The following is a 21,961-nucleotide window of genomic DNA, read 5'->3' on the forward strand; positions in this document are numbered from 1 at the left end:
TCCCCTTGTTTTTTCTTCTTTAAAAATCCCCAGGATTTTCAGCCTTTTATCATAAAAAGCCATTTCATGGCTCTGGTCATGTCACTTGTTGGTCCCTAACTTTTCTGTAGCTGAGAAGTGCTCTTGAAATGAAGTGGTCAGTGTTGCACTTGATGCACGGATGAGGTGGCACATTTATTGTGTCATGTGTTTTGTTCTCCTGATCTTTTTCAAATGTTGTTTGTAGTTATGGCAGCTATTCAGAAGTCTCAGCACCTGCTTGTCATGCTTCTGGGGTCTCCTTGCTTTGGGATATACTTAGTTTGAATGCAATAAAGTGTGAGTTTCTCAGATTTTTCTTGAAGTTTGCTGCATAGTGCACATCATACAAACTGCTGTCCATGATTGTATGACAGCTTCCGAGGCTATGTATTTTTCATATTCCTTGCATAATCATTATATCCCAATTAGCAACAGTAGTTTTGTGTGATGGCAGCTCAGTGCAAGGGCATCTTCTCTTCTCTGCGTTGTTTTCCTTTAATATAAGAATCTAAAACTGGTCATGTTGATCAGGACAAAGGACTGTGTGGTTCCACTTCTTGGTGACAGTGGCCCAAAGCAGTGGTCTGCAGAAGACTATGAAGGGAGGAAGGTGCATAGCAGTGCTTGGCTGGCAGCTGGGAGGTTACACTTGTAATGACTCAAGGCTTAATTTATAGCTTTTGGGGATTTTTTTTTTTTTTTTTCCTTTCATTAATTTCTCCAGTAGCCTATTGAACCCATGATAACTTGTACTGTCAATAATGTCCTGTGGCAAAGTGTTCCTCAGCTTAGTAAGCATTGTATGAAGAGTTACCCCCCCGGTTTAGTTTTGGACCTGCTGCCCAGCATTTCGGGTGATGCACCCACCTCTTGTGTGAGGAGAAGCAGTGAATGGCTGATGTGTGTCCGTCCTTTCCTGGCCATGTGCAGTTCCACTGACTTCCCACTCCACTGGTCTCTTGCAAGCTGAAGCGTTCTGGTCTATGTATTATTTCATGTGCAGGTGTTATTCCAGACCTTTGTTCTCCTTTCACCTCCTCTGGAGCTTCTTCCAGTTCTCTTTGTCACTTTTGAAATGGGGAGACTGCAGGTGTGCATGTTCTTAAATAGGTGGGCACACTCGGGATTATACGGTGGCTCAGTGGCAGCTTTGCTCATGCTTGATCTTGCTGAACCTGCAGCAGCGAGAGAACAAAAACTTTAGGTCCCCTCCTAACCTGAAGAGAAGTGGTGCTAGGGAACGATCTTGGGCCCAGCAAGAAGGAAGATATTGATGAAGCTGGTCTTCATCATGTAATAGCGTGCTAAAGGATGGTTATTCCCACCAGCTTACTCTTTGTTACAGAAACTGCCTTTAAAAGCCCTTTTAACCTTGCATTAACTATGGAAATTAAAGAAAAAATAACTTTAAAAAATGCAAAGCAGTTAATAAGACTTTCAATTTAACATTTCCTTTCCATGTTCCAGGAGGGAGAAGCATTTGAAAGCCCCATGCTTGATCATTTTTTTTTTTGTTGTTGTTGGTACCTGCCATTTTGGGGAAGTAAAGTGAAAGCTAGCTGCGATGATCTAGAGCAGCAGCATGGAATCTAGTCCTTTTAAGACAGGGCAAAATAAACACTTTCCACTCCTGATGCAGCTTTGGCTATCTGTGCACTGAACTACCTTGTGCGGCATAAACACTTCCTTATTTTCAGACCTGCTGCTTGGAAGGCACTGCAAGAGTGCAAAATATTATCAGCCCTTCAGAGACCAGATAAACTCATTTCACCTTGAGGCTCTCCAAGGCTCTGTTGCTTTCAGCTGCTTTTGGTCGGATGTTCAATGTGGCATTATATTCCTCATAAGCTAAGCCAAGCTTTTCACAAAAAATGAAAAGGATAAGAAATAAAGTAGTAGTAGAGGGACAAAGTGGAAATGCATGGAGGAGAAGGCAGGGAAGGGAAGGTGTGGGGATAAGCAGAACAACGTGCGTTGCTTGCTCCAGATGGAAGAGGTGGGAAGCTGCCGATGTCTGGCCACTGTCTCCAAGAGCTGCAGGCAAGCCCTCAGCATTGCAGGGCTGGTTGGAAGCGCCGAGGTGAGTCACAAGCCGCTTTTGCTGCGCTGTCTGCAGGACTGGCTAACGCCGTGCCTGGCTTCATGCGGTGGTGCCAGGAGCGACGGCAGCTGCACAAAAGTGCCTTCCCCTGCCCCGGCTGGGGTCTGCTCGTCCCTCTGGTCTCCACGGGAATGGGCTGCGGGGGCGGCTCCTAATCAGAAATGAATCCTTCCTTTCATCTGCTCCCTTCCCTCACTCACATCTGTGTGGGTGTTTCTGTCTCAAGCAAATTGGATTGCGGGTTGATGAAGCAGCGCCTGTGGGAAAAGCGGCGAGCGTAGCTGCCGCGCTCAGGCCGGCGTCTAGAGGCGGCAGCCGCGTTCGGTGAGGAGTGCTGGAGCAGTGGCAGCAGCTAGCTCTGGCTCCCAGCGCGCGGGCAGCCCTGTGTCCGGTGGAGGCTGGTGCAAGCCCTGCAGCCCTGGCGGCCCCTGAGCCGGCGAGCGGGAGGCAGCGCAGCATGGGGACAGGCGCGGCAGCCCTGCCTTGTGGGCGGTCGATGGCCTCGGGGAATCTTCCAGCATGTGGTGTCCTGCCACTTGATCAAATCCAGCCCCTGGAGCAGCCCTGGGAAAGTCGTTCTCCTGTCCGTAATGGACTTTAGAAGAGAAAATTAAATACAGTATTAATGAATTTGGGAGTTTCCACGAGGACTGAGCAGTTTTTTAGTGTCTGCTATTTACTTCACAAGGAATTTTAATGCTGACTGTGTAATCACTCTGATGTCCACCGTGATTTTGACCTCAACCCATGAGCATGTGGTCTCTTCCCCACCCTTGCTTGCTCCCAGTAGAGAACTTTCCAGCTTCTCTTCTGCCCCTCTGGCTGTCATTATTTCCTACCTGGCTTTAATGATTTCAGGTCAACTGTGAAGTCTTTTGGTTGTACTTCCATAGGTGATGACAGCAAACGTTTCCTCTGGTTGGACTGTAGAAACAGAGCAGCGCAAGGCATGAACTTGGGAAAGCATGGTAGCTCTCCCTGGCCCTTTCCCAGTGTCTCGCTGGTGGTGGGGCTCCATGGGGCCCTGCAGCACCATGTCCTGGTAATGTGCCAGGGTAAGTTGCCCCCTTGGTCACTTTGTACTCTGCCTTCATGGGAGACAGAAGCCAGGGTCATATCCCTCTGGAAGCTGAAGTGACAAGCTGAGTGGCCCTAACAGTGCTGTAGTCCTATGCTTTGTATGTTTGTGTCAAATTCGGTGTATTTAATATCACAGAAGATGTTTAATTTTCAAAGTGCTTCACTTCTGTTTCAAAGAAGTGCAGTGTCATGCTGCAAAGCGCCTTGGACAGGAGGAGAGGTCTGTGCTGCTAATTGCAGAGCAGCGAGCTCTTGGCATTTGAAATTGCAAAGGTGTCAGTGGGCTGCTCAGAAGTATATGATCTAGTAATTTTTGTTTAAAAAAAGAAAAAGAAGCAGTAGTGAAATGGCTATGAGTGTTAAAGGAAAAGGTGACATACTACTGCTTGCAGTGCTGCAAGCTGTCTGCGGAGTCAGGCAGAGAACAGCCCCCCTTGCTCGCTCGCTCCGAGCAGTCTGCAGACAACGCAGCATCCATGCTTACCCAGGGTAGATAGCTTGAAAGCTGACTACCGAGAGCTGTGGAGGGATAACATGATGCAGAGTGAGCAATAAAATGTCTGTTGAAGTTCAGAGCTAATAAATGCAAATCATGCACATAGCAAAGAATAGCCCAGATGATACATACACAGCAATGGGAGCCAATTAGCTATTGGCATTCGGATAGTAGGTCTCTGAGTAGCAGTTTCTCTGTAGCATTGTCAATAGTAATTATAAATAAAGAGATAACCAGCAATACTCTGTGTAAAATCAGTGCAGTGCTCCAGAACTGGTCAACCCTGCTCCAACTGATGGAAAGTTAGGAATTATTAGGAAAGCTCTTAAGACCAAACCAAACCCCATCAACATGCATCGTGTAAATCCATGATGTACCTCATCTGACAGCTTAAGCTCCCCTCTCCCTATAGCATACAGCTGTGTTGGCGAAGTGCAGAGAGGGTATCGAGGGTGACCAGAAGCCTTCAGTGGCATCTGCACAAGGAGATACCCTTGGACTTACCCATTTAGGAAATAAATGGTGTGACAGCAGTCTGTAATTTCATGAATAGTTTGGAGAGAGGCTGCTTACTAATCCTCTAATACAGGAACCTGGAGGGGCTCAAAGAGATAGTGGCTCCAGCCTTAAGACAGAGGAGAGCAATTTTTTGTGCAGTGTGGTGTTAAACTGCGGGATTTATTGCTGCAGGACGCTGTGGCGGCCAAGAATGTGAATGGATTTTAAAAAAGGAGTAGGTTCATTTATGGAAGACGGGTTTGTCAGTGTCTGTTAGGCAGTACAACTGCTGCGGTCTCTGGCTCCAGAAAACCCCCTGGACTGTCAGCCACTGGAAGCCGAGCGCGGTGTTCCTCGCAGCCCTTCTCAGGCCACTGCTGTTGCGGACGGGTGCTGTGGATGGGGTGGTGGGTGCCTAAGCCTTTGGCTGGGTTCACGAGGGCTAAGCTGGCATTGCCCATGGCTCCTCCTTTGGACGTGGAACTGGGTTCTCTGTTTCTTTTAGGCACTTGCTGGCTGCCTGAAGTTGCCTGATTTCTATGGCTGCTGTTTTCAGTCCAAGACGGGAACACGAGAAACGAGAATGATTTTGTCCTTTGTGCTGCACTCAGTGCGCAAAGGGAGGAGGGAGAAAGCGAGTGTTGTGCAGGGCAAGGTGAGGCAGTGCATGCTGAGCCCTCTTTGGGTCGCCTGGGCTCTAACTGCTGAGTTTGGCTTCGCTCTGGTCTCACAGAGAGCATTTTGCACGGCAGCCCTCGCTCCGAGCTCTCGCAGCTGATGGATGGCTATTGACGCCTCCGCAGTGAGTCTGTGCTAGTCACTCTGCTTTCCTGCCTGCTTCTTGAATGATGTGTCAGGGTGGGAATTCCTTCCCAAGAGGCCACCGAGTGCTTTACAGTTCAGGATTTCCTCTCTATATGGCTCTTGAGTGGGTCCTAATCCTTCTGTCTGTAAGGACAAGCTTTCTCAGCTGCAGCAGTAAATTAGAATTGCAATTGCTAGTCCCCGCCTAAGTGTCTGATCCCGAAATGTTCCTCAGAGTGGGGCTCATTCAGCAAGGGTTTAGAAAAATCACATCAGCCTGTAATAACCTCCAAGATGCTTTCTTGCCTTTCTTTGACACGGCGTTTTAGCTGCTTGAGTGGTGTTAACGCGGCAAAGCACGTCACAGCACTTCAATGGAAAGAGGATTCAGACAGCAGACAAAGGGATTTCCTGAACTCCGGGACTCTGACGGGGCTCCTCCTCCAGGAAAACAGCTTGTCGGCGAGGAGCAGGGGGGAGATGAGCAAGCAGCGTGATGCAGCTTGGCAAGGTGGTTGCATTTCTCCTGGATCTCTCTTCTTCCTGGCAACCTGGTGCTAGTGTGTGGCTGTGAGTTTGTTCTGTGGGCAGCACACTGAGATCGGGGTGCGAGCCGGTTGAGAGAGCTCTCTGGCTGCTTTTCTGTGTTCAAGAGCTAGGGAAGCATGTGCTGCTGCTTCCTTTGCACCAGCAATGCCACTGATGCCACGGAAAGCCTGTGACCCCTGCAGACCTACGGCCTGCGTCCTGCTCTGCAGTGCTAATGAACATGCTCAGCGTGGCGAGGCATCGGTATGCACAGCAGGACGGTGGCAGTGCTGGGCTCTGCAGTTAAGTGCTCTAATGGCCCCACTCTTCTCTCTGATTGCCCACCAGAGGGTTGGAAATGAGATGGGCAAGGGCATGCAAGATGGTAATGAGGCAAAAAATGCAAAATGTCTTGTGCTGAGGAGAAAAGTGAGACAGGCGACAGCAGGCGCAGGGGGTGTGTGTGCTGTGCCTGTGTCACCCCTTTGTGTGTGCTGTGCCTGTGTCACCCCTTTGTGCAGAAGATGGGGGTGATGTAAAGGGCCCCCCACTCAAGGACTGCTGAGCTGTGGGCTCTGAATCCAGAAAGTTCTGCCGTAGTGGAGCTGCCAGGGCTGAACCTGCCAGCATGGGAGCTGGGGGTAACGCGGGGTACCCTCCCCAAGGCATGCTCTGGTTCCAGGGGATGTGCTGATCAGTGTAGCCTGGCCGGGAAGGCAGTAGATGGACAACTGTGAGTGCTCTGTGCTGGGCAGCTTCTTCTTTTCCCTCTGCTGTCCTTAGTGGAGAAGGAAGAGGCTGGCTGCTGTTATGTCTTGCTCTTCAGACCATTGTCACCGGTGTGTCTGCTCACCTTGTGTGCAGCACTTAGAAGTGTGCAGCTCTCTTTCCTTCCCTGTGCTGGGAAATTAAGCAGGGATTATATATAATTTTTAATGAGTGTATTACACTTGTCTGTGCTCTGGTATATATTAGCAATAGGAAAAAAACCAAACCACCAACAACCTAGGGGGGGGGGGGGGGGGGGGGGCTTTAGTGTTGCCTCTCCTGCAGCAAGAAATGCCCTGATGTCTAAGGAGCAGGCAATGCCTTCTCTTGGGCTCTTCTTCCCAGGCCTTTTGGTCTTTTCAGGTGCTCTGTGAGAAACCAGTGCAGAAGCTGGCATGCAGGACATCGGCTTCTGTGTGGGTGGAGAGGCATGTGTCCTGGGTCACCGGAGTCCCTGAGGTTTCAGGGTTTTGTTGTTTCCTGTATCTGGTAGTACAGTGTGTGTGAAAACAAGATCAGGCGGTTGTCCTTCAGGATGATATTGAGCCTGCAGGTGACCAGACATCACGCAGGTGTTTTTCGTACATACTGCTCTGCAGTGCTCGAGATTGTGAGGAATCCAGGAGCCTCCTAAATTTTATCTGTGTAATTATATATTAAAGAAAAAACCCACAACACCGCGTCTGCAAAGTTGTGTCTTTCTCGTAGTTAACTTCTCCCAGCTGCTCTCTCTGAGTGTTTTGCCAAATAGTGGGTCCTCTTGCTGCTGGTGGTGTGGATGGACACGGTGGAAGGTGGGTAGTGCTGCGTTATGTTAGGTGCACATAGTTCTTACTTCCATTTCTGTCATTTAGCCATTTCATCTCCTGGTTGCCTGCGGGTGTCAGTTGTACTAGAGAGATGTGATCCTTCCAAAATCTTGCCATGCAAGGGATCCGACAGCAAGAATGCATTTGCCTGCAACTCTTTTTGGGTACATGTTCTGGAGAGTTTCTTACGTTTGTGTCCTCCTGTCTCCTCCAGGCAACACAGGAATGTTTCATGAGCAATGCCTCTGCACAGAGAGGAGGGAGTTCTGGTCCCTCCAAACTCTGTCCCCTCTGCGTGCCCTTTCCTTGGCAGGAGATGTCTGAGGACCAGGAGATCTGCAGGGTGCAGATGGACTAAAATTATGTGGTCATCCAGAGATGACTGTGTTGGCTGTTAAAACTTTTATGTGCTGACAAGAGATTTCAGTGACCTTTAGTCCTTCTCATCTGGGCAAGCCCTTTGTAATTCTGTGTCTGTCGATGGTACGTCCATCGCTGTCTCCTGAGTCTATCTGATGTCTCTACTTTGGGGGAGATGTTAGCAAATTAGAAGTGTAGAGCAGATCTTAGGAAAGGGATCTGACTCTGGAAAGCTTACATGACAGCTTTACGTAAGGAGGCAGCTTATAGAAGGGACTCTAATGTAGCGCAGAAGGAAACGGGATGGTAGAAACTTCAGACTACAAGAGCTGACTGTTGCATTCTGGGGTTTTTTTGGTTTTGCTTTTTTTAATCTTGGGGCTATTTAACCACTGGACTAACTTATGAAGGGCTGAAGTGGGTTCCCTGCCTTAGGTATCCACTCTGGCCCTGGAGTCAGTGAATTGTTGGGACCCTGAAGGTGAGATGTGGTGGATTCACCATCCCCTGACGTTAAAGAAAGATTTGGTGTTTCTTTCCAAAACACTTATTCTAATACAGACAGAGTAATGGGCAGGATGCAGAGATTCTGGTAATTGGCAAAGCAAGATTAATACAGCAGTTTCCTCCATCCTCAAAAAACACAAACTCAGAAAGCCCTGTATCCTTCAGCATGTCATGTTTGACTTGCTACGTGACCTGCCTGAGCAGAGTGCCCGTGGCTGTGGGAGCTTCCTGGGGATGAGGGGAATTGGCTGGATGAAATGTGGGACTCTTCCAGGCAGTAGCTGTTTGTAAAGTCCCGCCTGGGACGTGCAGCCTGAATACCCAGGCCCACATGTGTCCTGAAACCATCAGTGGGCAGTGAAAGGCCATGGAGGAGGAGACAAGCATTTGGATTTTGCAGCTGAAACTTTGTGAGCCCAGTGATGAAGTTGAGGACAGTGACCCTGGTGTGCCCCAACAGCTGAGAGCTGTCACTGGGAGCTTCTCTTCAACCCTTTCTGAGTGGTGGAGGCTGTGGTCAGCACAAAATCCTGTCCCGCCTTGGCTCTGATTTCCTGCTGACTGGTGGTTAATTTCCAGTGTCTCGTCTTATTTGGATTGAGCTTAGTGTAGATGTTGAAATCCTTTACCTATGTTTCTGCCTCACTTATGGGTCAGTGGGAGATTGTGTAGCAGGGAGAGCAAAGGTGACCAGGATGGGATTGCTGGAGTTGTGGTGCTAGTCCCTGTGCAGAAGCTGTCAGAAACTTTATATTTAGCGAAGCCCATGGACTTAGTGTTGTTTGTCATCTCTTCATCTCACTGTGAGCAGCATCGGCTGTTCAGGCTTGGTTTCTGGTTTGTGCAGGCAGGACAGTTTCAAAACCGAGAGGTTCCCACAGCCATTATTGTTCTACCTTTTCTGGCCTTGTTTCTCTCTGAACGAGCGGTCAGTGGCAGTGGGTACGTGCCTGCGCTCCTGGAGGCTAACTGTCCCCGTTACCAAATGCCATGGATGGGACATCTGCCTGGTCCCTGGCAGAGCTGTCATGTGTGCTGCCCTGAGACCTTGAGCCAGCTCCTGGGCATGTGCGTCAGTGAGGATGTTCCTGCAACTGCCTGCATGGGACAGAAGTCACGAGCATATAAAAACTTCTGTTTCAGGTACAAACTGACTCTTGTTACAGATTTGGGAAGAGACCCTCATCCCCTTCCCCAAGGCAAGTGATTCCGTTCCAGTCTGTTAGAAGGAACCTTGCTCCTTCCCCCAGACATCTACCTCTTTCTCCTTTCACACACAGGAGAGCAGGTTAGATGAAGTCCTGCTCAGGCAGCTGCCTGACACCCGTGTGCCTCCTCGCTTGCCCGTATCCTGTGCAGCATGCTGTGGTGCTGTTGACTGCAAGCTGTGATCCCAGCTTCTAATGGCCCTGCCTCTGCAGAGATGTTTAGCCCGTGGAAGCTCTGGCTCATGCCTGGGATGCTTCACCTGCTCCTCCTGCCTGTTCCCAGCCTGCCAGCACCGCTCCCATTGGTGCCTGCGGTTGCACGGCAGGCAATTGGGGTGTGCACGGGCACTGTGCAGACTGTCTATATATGTGGTGTTCCATGGCTGGGACCCAGCTGCACCTCCTGTTACTCTGGGCACCGAGCTGAATCGCGTGGCTCTAACTGCACCCCCCAAGTTGGGGGCAGAGGGGAGATACTGGAGCATAGGATCGTGTGTGGACTCAGCTGCCCTTTATCTCTCTCCATGCACTGCACTGACACTGCAGGTCCTGGCTGAGACTCATCACCTAACGCTCGCTCCAGTGAGTGCTTCGGTTAGATAACCAGGTTAGGCAAGATAAAAGCGGGCTTTAGAGGGGTTGAGCTGGCCTTTTTGTGACCGACGTGATAGGTGGACAAGTGAGAGTTCGGAGTGGTGTGAATCGGAGCATACAGTGCAGGGTCGAGACTGCCCTGTGGTCTGGGTGGGGTGTGTTCACAGCAGCAGGAATTTCTGAGATTTAGGAATTGCAGATTGCCGTATTGGTACCTAACACCAGCAGAGGTGGAAATGGGCTATTTTCAGGATTTTCTGTTTGCTGCTTTTAGTACTGTTGCTGACCGGGGATTATTGACTAGTTTCCACCTTATTCTTCTGAGGCAGACACTTCTGTAGCCTTCAGCTCATCCTCAGACATCATCTTTTTGATTGGCCTGTCCAGTTCCAAAGACTGTCAGATATGACTGCTGTTGCGTTGTTGTCTGCTGCTGGCAGATTGGAGGAAGAGGGAATGAGCGTGTGGGGTGTGTGTGTGTGTATTGTGTATTATGCAAGATGCACAGCACTTCACCCCTTTTTTTTCTCTCCTTATTTACCTGGAATGCCTCTGTAGTCATTCCTCTGTAACTGAAAGAAAGAAAAAGCAAGGAGCAGAAGCATTACAACAGCTGTCTCTGCACTGCTGTGTCACTCCCAGCATTGTTCTCGCCGTGCCTCTGAGACTCAGGCAATCCCCAGATGCTGCTTTTTGTTGTGGGTGATCTCTGAGCCCGCCTGCTCACAGGTACCACTGTAACTCACCTTCTGTCCAGCATATCAACAGCTAGTTATTATGGGAGTGGACCTATTGCTATCTAATTACCGACTTTGTGTCCTAATCAGGCCTCCTTGAAATCAACCTACTTTGTGGTTTGCATATATATCGACATCTTGGGTACAGAAAGTGCTAGATAATGCCTGCTGTCTATACCTTTGTTTGCACACACTGAATCCTCCACCCACACTGTTCTTTGCTTGTGTTGAACAGTTCTGCTGTGTCCGAGCTGCCCTGGTGTACTCACTGCTCGCATCTCTGCTTGCTGGCACAGGATAGCCCAGCTGTGCCTGGAACCCACAGCTGGATTTAGATGTATCTGAGGTGCCCACCCAAAAGTCTTTCCTTGTTGTGAGGCAGATGCTGATGAGCACAGGGGAGGAAGAGACGGAGTAGAAGTGTTACAGGCTGAACTGTGCATATTTCTGGTATGTGAAGAGCATCAATGGGACTAGTTTTCAAACTAGCTTTCTTTGGGGCACTTTCAGAATACCAGAGGGAGTGGACTCTGGGTTTCTGCCTCCCTTTCTCTGTCTTGATGCAATCAGCCATGTAGGGAACGGATGAGGAGCTGTGATGAATCTGATTGAAATATGCAGCACCAGGAGAACTCCCAGAAGATTTCCCATCAGGTCTGGTATGGCACCTTGAAATGAAAGGGGGCTGAACACATACAAACAAGAAGCTTTAGAGCCAGGATGTCACAGCAGGCTTGTGGTAAGGTACCAGTTGCACCCAGTAACAGGGGCAAGTGTCTCTGTAGGAGTTGTGGGTCAGTCCTGGTGGGATCTCTTGAGGGGACGGAGGAGTTTCTCTGGAGACCTAGGAGAGGGAAGGATGGATGTGAGCAAGCTGGAAAGGCTGGATGTGTCTGTGCTCTGTGGAGGGAGGAAAGGAGCGAGTTGGCACTAGCTGGAGGGGAGATTGCAATGAGGGTTGCTGTTGCTGGTGGTGCTTCCTTGGACCGTCTCTCTCTGACCTGTTTTTATCCCAAGTTTGCCCCTTTTGGCTGGAGGCTCTGTTCTCCTGTGAGCATGCGTATCAGGGAGCCTTGGAGAAGCACAGGTGGGGGAGTGTGTGTGGCCTGCCTGTGCCTGTAAGGATTGCATGCCCAGGGTTCTTACAGTTCCTCCTGGGCGTGGAGAGAAGGGCCACATCATGAGCAGACTCCTCCAGCAGTGCTGTATTCTCCTTTGCTGAAAACTTGAAATACTTCCTAAAAAGTCTCCTCCGGCCTGTTGCTGTTTGTGGCTTTTGGACAGCCAGCCAGCCAATGGTCGGTTTGGCCCATGCAGGGGTCCAGCATCAGGAAGGCAGCTGCCTGCAGTTCTCCTTCCATTCACCGGTGCTCATGGGCAGTGCCTCCGGCACTGGGCCAGTGCCTGCTTGAACTCGTGCGTGACGTGCTGCAGCTACAACCCACCTACCTAGTCATGAGCCCCATGCGTTCATGAGGGACCAGAAGCTGCAGAACATTTTTAGGAGAAGCCTGTTATTCCTTGGCATGATCCTGCCTGCTGGGAATGGGAATAGAAGCAGCCCCATTAGCCTGTCCTCAGCAGTGGCCAGCAGTTGCCTAGGGAAGAGAGTGAGATTGGGAAGTGTATGAGGCTCTCGGCTGTTCATCTGTGTTCATAGTCCCTAACGGTACTTGTTGGGGTTTTTGTAGGGATCTTTGGTCTTTTAGCACATACAAATTCTTTGCAGCTACAGCAGCTTAACTGTGCGTTGTGTGAAAAGCCATTTCTTTTGAGGTTTTTTTGGCCTTCTGTCTGCCTTTTTTGCTTGATGACCCCTAAATTTTTGGTGAAAGAAGCAGTGGGCAGGGGATCCCTGTTCATGCAGTGCTGCTCTTGACTTTGTACACTTCTGTCTTAGCCCTTACTTCTCCTCCAGGCTACAGGCTGCCTGTTCCTTGTCTGGAGCCATTCCTTTCGCTGTCCTTTTCACCCTTTGCTGTATCTTTCCCAGTTGTGCTGTGACCTCTCTGAGCTGAGCTGCACGTGGTATTTAAGATACTCTTCATTTCCTGATCATCACTGATACTTAGTTTGGTTTTTGTTGCTGTCCGTCACTGAGCTGTTCTCACACTGAGATCTGAATCAAAACCTCATTCCTGAGGGGCAACAGGTCGGAGCCCAGCATCGTACAGGCAGTATTAGTTCCTTCTGCTCGTACACAGCCAGGGCACGTGTGCCTGTATTCAATTTGACCCGTCGCTTTCTTGCCCCTTTGCTTGGTGTCGCACGCTGTAAGCGTTAGGAGTGATGTCCATGATCTGGCTCTTCTCTCCTGGAGCGCTTCCAGATGGGCGGTCTCCTGGGGGCTGGTGAGCGCAGGCACCTTTGGACCTTCCCAAGCAGCTGAGCCCCGGCATGTCCCGCTGCAGGAGCGGATGGGATCCTCCCCGTGTTCCCAGATATTGGCAGTAGCCGGCATCCTGGAAGTGGCCACCCGTGTCGCAGAGGGCTCGTGGGCCCAGCCAGGTCTTCGTGACAGGTTTTTGTGAAAGCTCTCGCTTTTCCCCAGCAGCGCGGAGCTGTACTGGACTCCCATAGGGAAGCTCTGCACCTGAGGGGGAACCATGTTGGTACCCCTGACTGGCTGCAGGGCTGGTCGCAGGGCTGGAGGGCTGTGAGAATATTCACAGCATGAGCCTGCATGTGGAAGGGATGTCTGGGAGAACGCCTGCTACGGCTCCCGTTGTCGCTGAAGATTGGATGTACCCTGTCTTCATGCCACTCTGTCGTTGCCATGTGCGCTTTTGCAAGGCCTGAGGAGGAAGGGCATGGTTGCACGCACTGCCTTGGGTTTCCTTGCACCATGGCTGTAGTAGGAGCTGGAATTGGGGGAACCTCCCCTTTATCCGGGTGAGTGCGAATGGCAGATTTTGATGGTGAGCAATGCCAGTTTGTCTGGCGCAGCAGAGCAGCCTGAGCCCTTCCAGTGGCCCACGCATGCTGGCCAGCAGGAACGTGCCCTTGGGACAGGTCTTTGGCCACCAGTCCTGCGACCCCCTTGGCCTGCTGGGGCTGCCCCCGGGGAAGCTGGGGTGCCTCAGGGGTGAAGAGATCTCAGCCCCCTGAGACAGAGAAAGCTGTTTTAGGAGAAGTTGCTGGGGGTGCATGCGCTGGGGTGTCAGGCTCAGTAACTTGTGCCACGACTCATCTGAGTTTTCCAGGGCAGGCTTGGCGTTAGGAAAGGTTTGACAGGCCCAGCGTCCTGAGATGTATCCCTGAAGACCGCTTGTCAGGCTGGCTGCTAATGCTGGGGGAGCTGCTGGGGCCAGGGCTCTGCGGCGCTGGGCTGCCTGAAATCCCGAGCAGCGAACACGTGCTCCGCTTGGTCTGCGGCAGCCGTGGACAGGGCACAGGGCCTGGGTCCCTGGGGAATCCACTCGCGGTGTGGAAATACTGCTGCTGCAAGCGGCCTAGGTGGGATTAATGTCCCCAGGAGGTCGGGAAGGGAAAGATGAAAAGATCAGCTGGTGCTGAGAGAGGAGGGGGATAAGCATGGACAGCAGAAGAGAACCACAGCAGTTGCCTCTCAGCTCTGGCCGTCTGGGTCAGGGCCACCCTGCTCAAGCTTTGCATATCACGTTTCAAATCTGCTTACTGGGTACCAGATCCTGAAGCTCTGCTTAGGCTGAAAAGTCCTCATTAACATTTTGGGAATACGCTAATTCCCTTCCTTTCCTATTTCAACCTGCTGACTTTGATTGGCACTATTTTTTACAATAAATGCTTAATTAAAGGCATAATGACTGTATAATGATTGTATTAAAAGCAAGATGATTATAAAAATCAGCTTAGCAGCTGGAGGCTGCAGGGCTGGAATAGCTCAGAGCAGAAATCAGTGCGGCGGTGCTGTGGAGGCTGTGCTCACAAGTTGATTATACGCAGCATCTCTGTTGCCGTTGCACTCATGGACCCCCAGCCCACAGCCCCCTCACTCTGAAAGCTGTACAGAGACTTACTGCAGAAATACCTTCTGTCTCAAGGAATTTCAGCCTAAAGCAGCCGTAGGTGGGGGAAAGGCAGATGTGCCATTGCTGCCTACTACCAGGATGACTGCAGATGAGGAGCAGAGCTGTGGCATGATGGAAGCTACAAAACGTAATGCACTTCTGCACCAGCACCGGCTGCAGCCTCAGGTCTCTGCTGGGCTCTGAGTCCCACAGACAGGCAAGCCAAGTTCAAGGTCGGGGTCCTTATCTGCAGGGTGCACTGTAGTCTGGTCCAGCACAAGGAGCCTGAAGCTCTGGGCTAAGGCCATGACTGACCTTGCACTTCAGGCACAGGATGAGACATGCCAGTTTAGGGCCAGCTTGCTGAGAGCTCGCCAGGCTCCCCTCCTAGCCTCACTGCCTGCTGCTCCTCCATGGGCCACCTCTGCTGCTGTACAACCAAACCAGGTCCTTCTCTGCCCAGTCACCAGCTCCATCCCTGCTCATACAGATCTCGTCCCTGAGGAGTGGTAGGCATGAAAGTGACAGTTGGGTGGATTGGCCAGCCTTTGTGGTGTGTCCTTAAAGCACTGATGAGTATGGCATGAAACTCGGATAGAGCAGAAACGACCCAGGAGAGGGAGCGTGACAAACCCCTGCAGAGCCTGCGGATTGTCTTCTGTTGGACCATGTGCCGTGCTGCAGGGCCAAGGGCAGTGTGTTCTGGTCTTATCACTGCTGTAAGGGCTCTTGCCCTTCCATTCTAATGGCACTCAGGTGGATCCCATCTGCTCCTGGAGACTTTTCAGGTCCCCAAGCCTTGAGCTTAATTGCTTTTACCTGCCTGCATCTGAAGGTGCCAGGAAAGTTGCAATGTAGCTGGTGACAGATGGTGCAGGCAAGGGTGGTCTGAGCTTGCTCTCTGCTGTGCCAGTTCCCTCTTTGTGCCCATTCTTCAGGTCATGTCCCCATTCATCCATAATGATCTCATTTCCTCCACTGCTATATTTGAGCTCTGTGCCACCTCAGATCTCATTTGGACCCAGCTGTGCCTCTGTTCCTCTGTGGTAGCTGGAGCCCCAAACTTAACAAGATACAGAAGGCAATTTAGAAAGTGCCTCTCACCCCAGACTGTTAATTGTGCTGTGCCTGGGTCAGGGTAGTCTGTGTGAAAAGCTGAAGGTTGCAAGTTTAATAAAGCATAAACACTTAATACGATGTTCAAGGGCAGTTTTAAAAAAAAAAGTTGCAAGCTATTTAAGTGTGCAGTGATGAAACAATGGTAGGAACAGATGTTGAGAGAATTCCTTTCTGTATCTTCTTGTCTAGAGCTGTGTGCCGCTAAAATAGGTCACGTCCATCAAAATGCAGGTTATGTGTTTGTGGAGAAGATGTTCTAGTAGTCCTAGGTGGGAAGCACCAGGTCTCCGGCTGCAAGTGTTCGAACACAGGTTGTGCCTGTGGGCAGGAGCTGTGAGGAGGGACTGGACACTGTCGCTCGGTTGTTATCAGCATTGCCGTGGTTCGCCACCGCACAGGGGAGGCTGCAAGTCTGCAGAGCTGCTCTGCTTGGAGGGTGTTCCTTTCATGGCCTCCTAGACAGAGGGATGTGCAGAGCTGCTGACACAAACCAGTGCCTGGACTGTCCGATGGGAAAGGCTGTGAGGAAGCAGTATGTGCAAATGTCTGCTAAACCTGTCAAGGCTTGTTTGGTTTGTGTTCTTCTGAACTGGGCTTAACAGCATGCTGGCCCCTTGCCTGCGCTGGTGGTCCTGAGCTCCTGGGAACAGGATGAGTGGTGATTTCTGTTCCTCAGGCACGCAGCATAGTCCCCAGCAAAGGCAGCACTTCTCTTTTTACAGACAAAGCTGGTCCAAGCTTTCAGAAGAAACTCTTGCAGCAAGAACCCAGCACAACCTTACTGTCCTCAGTCTCAGGCCCAGCTGCATGTACCACCGAGGCAGGTGGCTGCTGCAGTGTTACTCAGCTGATTCTTTGGACCACTGTAAAATTGAATTCTCCACAGGATTTCTTCAGGAACAATGAGGAAATGCACCCCACCCCTCTTCTTTCATTTCTAATAAAGCAATGAAGGTTTTCGTTCCTTTTCATCCTTCTCTGTTTTAAAAATTGTTTAAATGTTAAGTACCATGAATGCAAAATAGTAGGGTACCAAAAAAGTCACATCCAACATCCCGGCCTCTTCTTGTATAGGAAGCAGGTCAAAGTGCCCTGTCCTCAGAGTTAGCTTTAGTTTGGGGGTCTTTTGTGTCCCTTTGGGAATGATTTGCTTTTTCTGCCTGACTTGGAAGTCTATGATCTGGCATGCTGAATTGCTGCCAAAGTTGCTTGGCTTTAACACCAGTTCCACTGGCTTTGCTGTGCTGAAGATGCTTCAAGAGCATACTTTCCTCAGGAGTCACGCACTTGACCAGGTAGTCGTCTCTGCTTGTTCAGTTCAACGTGGCAGGCAGCAGCCTGGACTCAGGCCAGCACATGCAGCTGTAGCATTCGCTTTTTTCATCCACTGATAACTATAAATTATGCCAATAATTTCATGGGCTCACTGGAGGCTGCAGTTTGAGCAAGCCAAGGCAAAGGCTGTAAATTGTCGGGCATTTGATACACTACACTGAGACTTTCTGTGCGCAGGACTAAAAGCATCTTAAAATCTGCTCTGGTGCAATGGTAGTTTTCAACTCTTAAAATTCTTATTGAGAAAAGTCAAAAGGGGATTTTAGGTCTCTGCTGTATGGTCTGAATATTTGTACTCCTACTTGCTATTTTAGCCCCTACTGTGATTCAAGGAAAAAGAAGTTTGAAGAGACAGGAATTCTTCAGTCTTTATTAATTTGTCATCTTTGTTTGAGGGGGGAAAACATTATTGTGCTGTAAGAGTAAACTTGCGTAGTAGACTTTGAAGTTCTCCTTTAACTCTGATCATTTTTGCTGATGGGTTTTGGTCCAGATCTCCACTAGCCACCAAGAGTAATCTGTCTCTGGTCATAGAGAGCACCTGCAAACTCAACAAAGGTGAATAAGTGACTAGAGAGCCCATCAACTGACTTTGTACCTATGTGGAGAGCTGACATTTTCATGGCAGGATGTCTGAAGACGCTTCCCTTCTGAGCTAACACTTTCTGTATTGGATTTCTTTCTGGAGTAATTTGTTTTAGTATTCTAAAGAAAACATGTAACCTTTCAGTGAGAGAAATCCACTTAATTTGCTTTGAGACTATTTTTTATTACCATGAAGTAATATAGGTAGGGGAAATAGCTGTGGTTGAAGAATGCTAAATGGCCCTCGTGGGGGAGCAGTCACACGAAGCCTGTTTGGATGGGTATGACTGGAGGCTGTTGTAGGAAGCTTCACATGCACTTACATCCTGGTGTAACCTGGCAGTGGCTCAGCTAACCAGGTGCAGGTGCTCCTACATTTGAGCTGCTGAATTTAACTGCTCTGAACACAAAGTGTAGGACCCCCCAAAGGGAGGTGCTGAGGAAGAGTCTGGCTGCGGAAAGCATATTATGTTGAGGCAAGACCTGAGCAGAAGTTCTCGCCCCAGCGGTGTACAGCTTCTAAGACAGGTAGCTCTTCTGCAGCAGACTTGCTAGGGTCTACAGCAGGGAGAAGTGTGGAGTGCCTTTGTTATGGAGAATTATGCACATGTGAAGGGCTGGGAGAGAGTCCAGCCTCAGGATATATGTAGAACTTCCCGTTGGAGAGCAAAATGCTTTCCTCGGCAAATCAAAATTGCACTTGGGTGTGCTTCTGTTGATGGGCAATGTGGGAGTGAATCATCGTCAACGCATAGTTCTGTGATGTGTTTTGAGGTCTGTGTCAATGCAGGTGTATTCAGTGGGATGGTGGATGCGTCTTTCAAGTAGAAGACATCTATATCCATGCCTGACTGACAGGAGAACTCCATTTCCATGTTGTATGCAGGCTCTGGCTTCTCATCTGTTGTCAGTAAAGGAGCAAGTGATGTCTAATGAAGGCTTGTTCAGTGTAACCAGGATTAAAAGCCTCCCCAGGGCATTTCAGTGGAAGTTTATGAGACTGGGGGACAAACCATTTTTTCTGTTGATCTGGGGGCCCCATATTAATCTTTCCTATTTTCCCTAATTGCTTTAACTGCCAACTTGTCTCTCCCTTGGTTTTTTATTAATAAACCCAAGTGAAATCTGTCATTGTGATGAAAGGACCCTGCAACATCTGCCAGATGGATAGTACGTAATCAGTTTATTAATTTGATGGGGCATTTAAAATCAGCTTTATAGTTGCATTTTAATTTCATAACAAATAAAGCAGCTGTGCAGAGTGAAAATTTGGGCTGTTGTGGCATATACTGGGGGCTCACTGACTCTAGAATTGCCTTGGGTTTTACAGCTTGACCCATCAGGGATCTGTGAACTTCATCAGATAACAGGGTTTGAGAGTCCCCCAGTTCTGGGAGTTAGGAAGGCTGTAGCCTCGGTTATGCTGGTACTGGGTCTAACATTCCCAAGACCTGCATGGCACAATCGGTGGGCTTCTTCTGGACAGAGGATACTGCTAGGGTTGGTTCACAAACAATGCTGGGATTTGGGTATCAAGAGTGTGAGTAATTGTGCATTTGAGAATATGTAGCCTGTCCGTGTGGTATGTGCTCAGGCTTACTAGACTACGTGCATACCCTTGGGCAGTGTGTTAAGGCTGAGCTCCAGTGTTAAGGTTGAGCTGGGAGTTAACAGGCCTCAGAGCAAAGGATTTAAAATCATGTGAAACTTTACGTTGCTTGGCTTACTTCCAGTTTTGACTATGTCTCAGTATAGACACAGGCAAATTAACTGGAAAGGAGGAGAAACCTTTCCTAGTGTGAGAAAACAATAATAGGAAGAAACTCAGAGCCTGATAAGCTCTGGAACTAAGTGAAGGTCACAGCACAATACTGCTGCTCAGACGAGGGACTTGACCAAAAAAAATGGGTCAGTTGCTGATGATTTTTCGGAGCTCAGCAACAGTAATTTACAGCTGACATTGAGCAAAACTGTGCTGTCGGCGTGGTTCTGGCAGCTTCCCTTTTTCTGGGTCCCTAGTATGGCAGTGGCTCAGAAGTGAAAAACATGAAGGTGAAGAGTGTGGTGGAGAGGCCATGTCATCTCCATGTTAGCCTCTCAAACAGATTTGGGTGCTTTGTATAATACCGAGGTTACATGAGAGATTGTCTGGGACATGGAGTTGTTGTACAAATTGAGGCAAAGTTTGCTTGTTTGCTGGGAAACTTTTGGAATAAACCAGCCTAGAGATCTGTGTGTGACTGTCCTGGTTTTGGCTGGGATAGTGCTATGTTTTGAGTTCAGTATGAGAAGAATGTTGATAACACACTGAAGTTTTCAGTTGTTGCTGAGTAGTGTTTAGACTAAGTCAAGGATTTTTCAGCTTCTCACAAGAAGTTGGGAGGGGACACAGCCAGGACAGCTGACCCAAACTGGCCAAAGGGGTATTCCATACCATGTGATGTCATGCCCAGTATATAAACTGGGGGGAGCTGACCTGGGAGGGATCACTGCTCAGGAACTAACTGGGCATGGGTCAGTGAGTGAGTGGTGAGCAATTGCATTGTGCATCACTTGTATATTCCAATCCTTTTATTATTACTATTGTCATTTTGTTACTGTTACCGTTATCAGTTTCTTCTTTTCTGTTCTGTTAAACTGTTCTTTTCTCAGCCTACAAGTTTTACTTTTTTTTTTTTCCGATTCTCTTCCCCATCCCACTGCGGGGGGTGGAGAGTGAGTGGGTGAGCAGCTGCATGGTACTTAGTTGCTGGCTGGGGTTAAACCACGACAACGACAGAAGCACCCGTTTCTTCTTGACTTGATCTTGGATTACAAGTATGTAGTGGTGGTGTTTCCATGATGTGATGTGCATCTAGTCTTGGAGTGAGGTCAGGGTACCTGTTCTACTTTTTTTCATTTTGTAGCCTTCTGGAGTTTGTCTTTACTTGTAACACGTCTTCCAGGGACCAACTCTGCTCGGGTAGGGTTTGATGTAGGCTGGGACAAGATCTTAGCAATGCAGTCAAGTTTATGGCTTCAGCCACGCTTGGGAGCTGTGTATCGTAGCTAATCTGAAACTGCAAGTAATCCTGCACGCCCAGGGATTTAGGAAGCCCTGAAGCCCTGTGGCATATGGACAGCAATAGTGATATTAGCATGAGGGTCCTACATGATCATCTTAATGGATTACTGAGCACTGCAGATATGCCACTTGCAGTCATGCATTAGTTTTAAGAGAAACACAAACACTGCGTCTGCTTTTCTCCCTCACCATGGAGGGCGTCTTTCATGGTCAGGGTGGCTTCAGGATGTCCTTTCCATCAGAGTGATCGGGGAAGGTCTGTGAAACACAGGTCTGATACCCCTCTCTGGGTGTCAGCACACATCTTTGTGTTGCCTGTTGCAAAGGCATGGTATGATGCCTCTGGGTTTCTGAGGTGTGCCTTATCACAAAGTTAGGAAGTCTCCGGATTCAGATTCTGTATCTGTCCCCCAAATGGCTTCCTGATAGTCATTTAATAGATAAGCAGAATGGATTTGTCCCTTGTTTGTAGCTCGAGACATAAGATTTGAATTCTGATGTTTTTCTGCCACTCGGGGCTGAAACTAAATTAACCTGTTATGCAGGAATTTGGCCATGACAGCTCCCAAGGACACAGAAAACCCACAAACATGGCAGTGGGTGAGATCCAGGTGCAGTGCGTGAGCGTGGCTGACGGGGAGCTGCAGGGGGTCGGCATCGAAGGGAATGCACCGGGGTCCTGTGTCTTGCAGTCCCCGATTCGGCAAAGGAAAGGGCAAGTCTGAACGGTGGCAGAATGGCCTAGAGAGAGCTGTGATAAGCAGGTTTGTGTTGGAGCATTAGGGAAGGTCACAGGGAGTACCAGTACTGTCCTCAAATGCTGCCTGTGCCACTTTGCAGAGGAGTGCTGGAAAGGGCAAGGCCCCTCTTGGCATTGCTGAGAAGTCAGGATTTGGTGACATTGTTAGAGAAAGTGGAAAACCTTGGCGGTGAGTTAAGCTTGACGGACCTCAGCAGAGTTCAGTGTGGGAGTCCGAAGGGACAATGAGCAGAGCTATGGGTAAGGGTTGATGAAAAATGAAATTAAGGGTGTTACACACTGGGAAGCAGGGCCTGTAGAGTCTTCATTGTTGCCTTCTAAGTTGTTCTTTATCTTCAAGCATTAACTTGTCGCCAGCACAGCAGAATCTGAACTGGAAAGTCACATTTGCATGCTGCAGTAGCTATGCTGGTATAGCTGGGGTCCTTTCAGCTTCTGCCCTCATCAGGGACTTTGCAGTGCTGTGAGTGAGGACAGCGGTCACACGTGCTTGACTGTGGAATCCCTTGTTTGCTTGATTTTAATGTCCTGGAATAGACGATGGGTGCAGTATGTTGTGAACTTCTGAATCTGTGTCATTAGCTCTGGGGTGACAAAT

The 21,961-nt window shown here is 49.4% G+C and overlaps 1 protein-coding gene across 1 annotated transcript in view; it reads left to right on the forward strand.

The window, feature by feature from the left end:
• SHANK3 (SH3 and multiple ankyrin repeat domains 3) overlaps positions 1-21,961 on the forward strand; it is a 372,381-nt gene that overhangs the window by 192,079 nt on the left and 158,341 nt on the right. The window lies entirely within an intron of this gene.

This window comes from Aquila chrysaetos, chromosome 5 (assembly GCF_900496995.4).
Source record: "Aquila chrysaetos chrysaetos chromosome 5, bAquChr1.4, whole genome shotgun sequence".
Classification (NCBI taxonomy): domain Eukaryota; kingdom Metazoa; phylum Chordata; class Aves; order Accipitriformes; family Accipitridae; genus Aquila; species Aquila chrysaetos.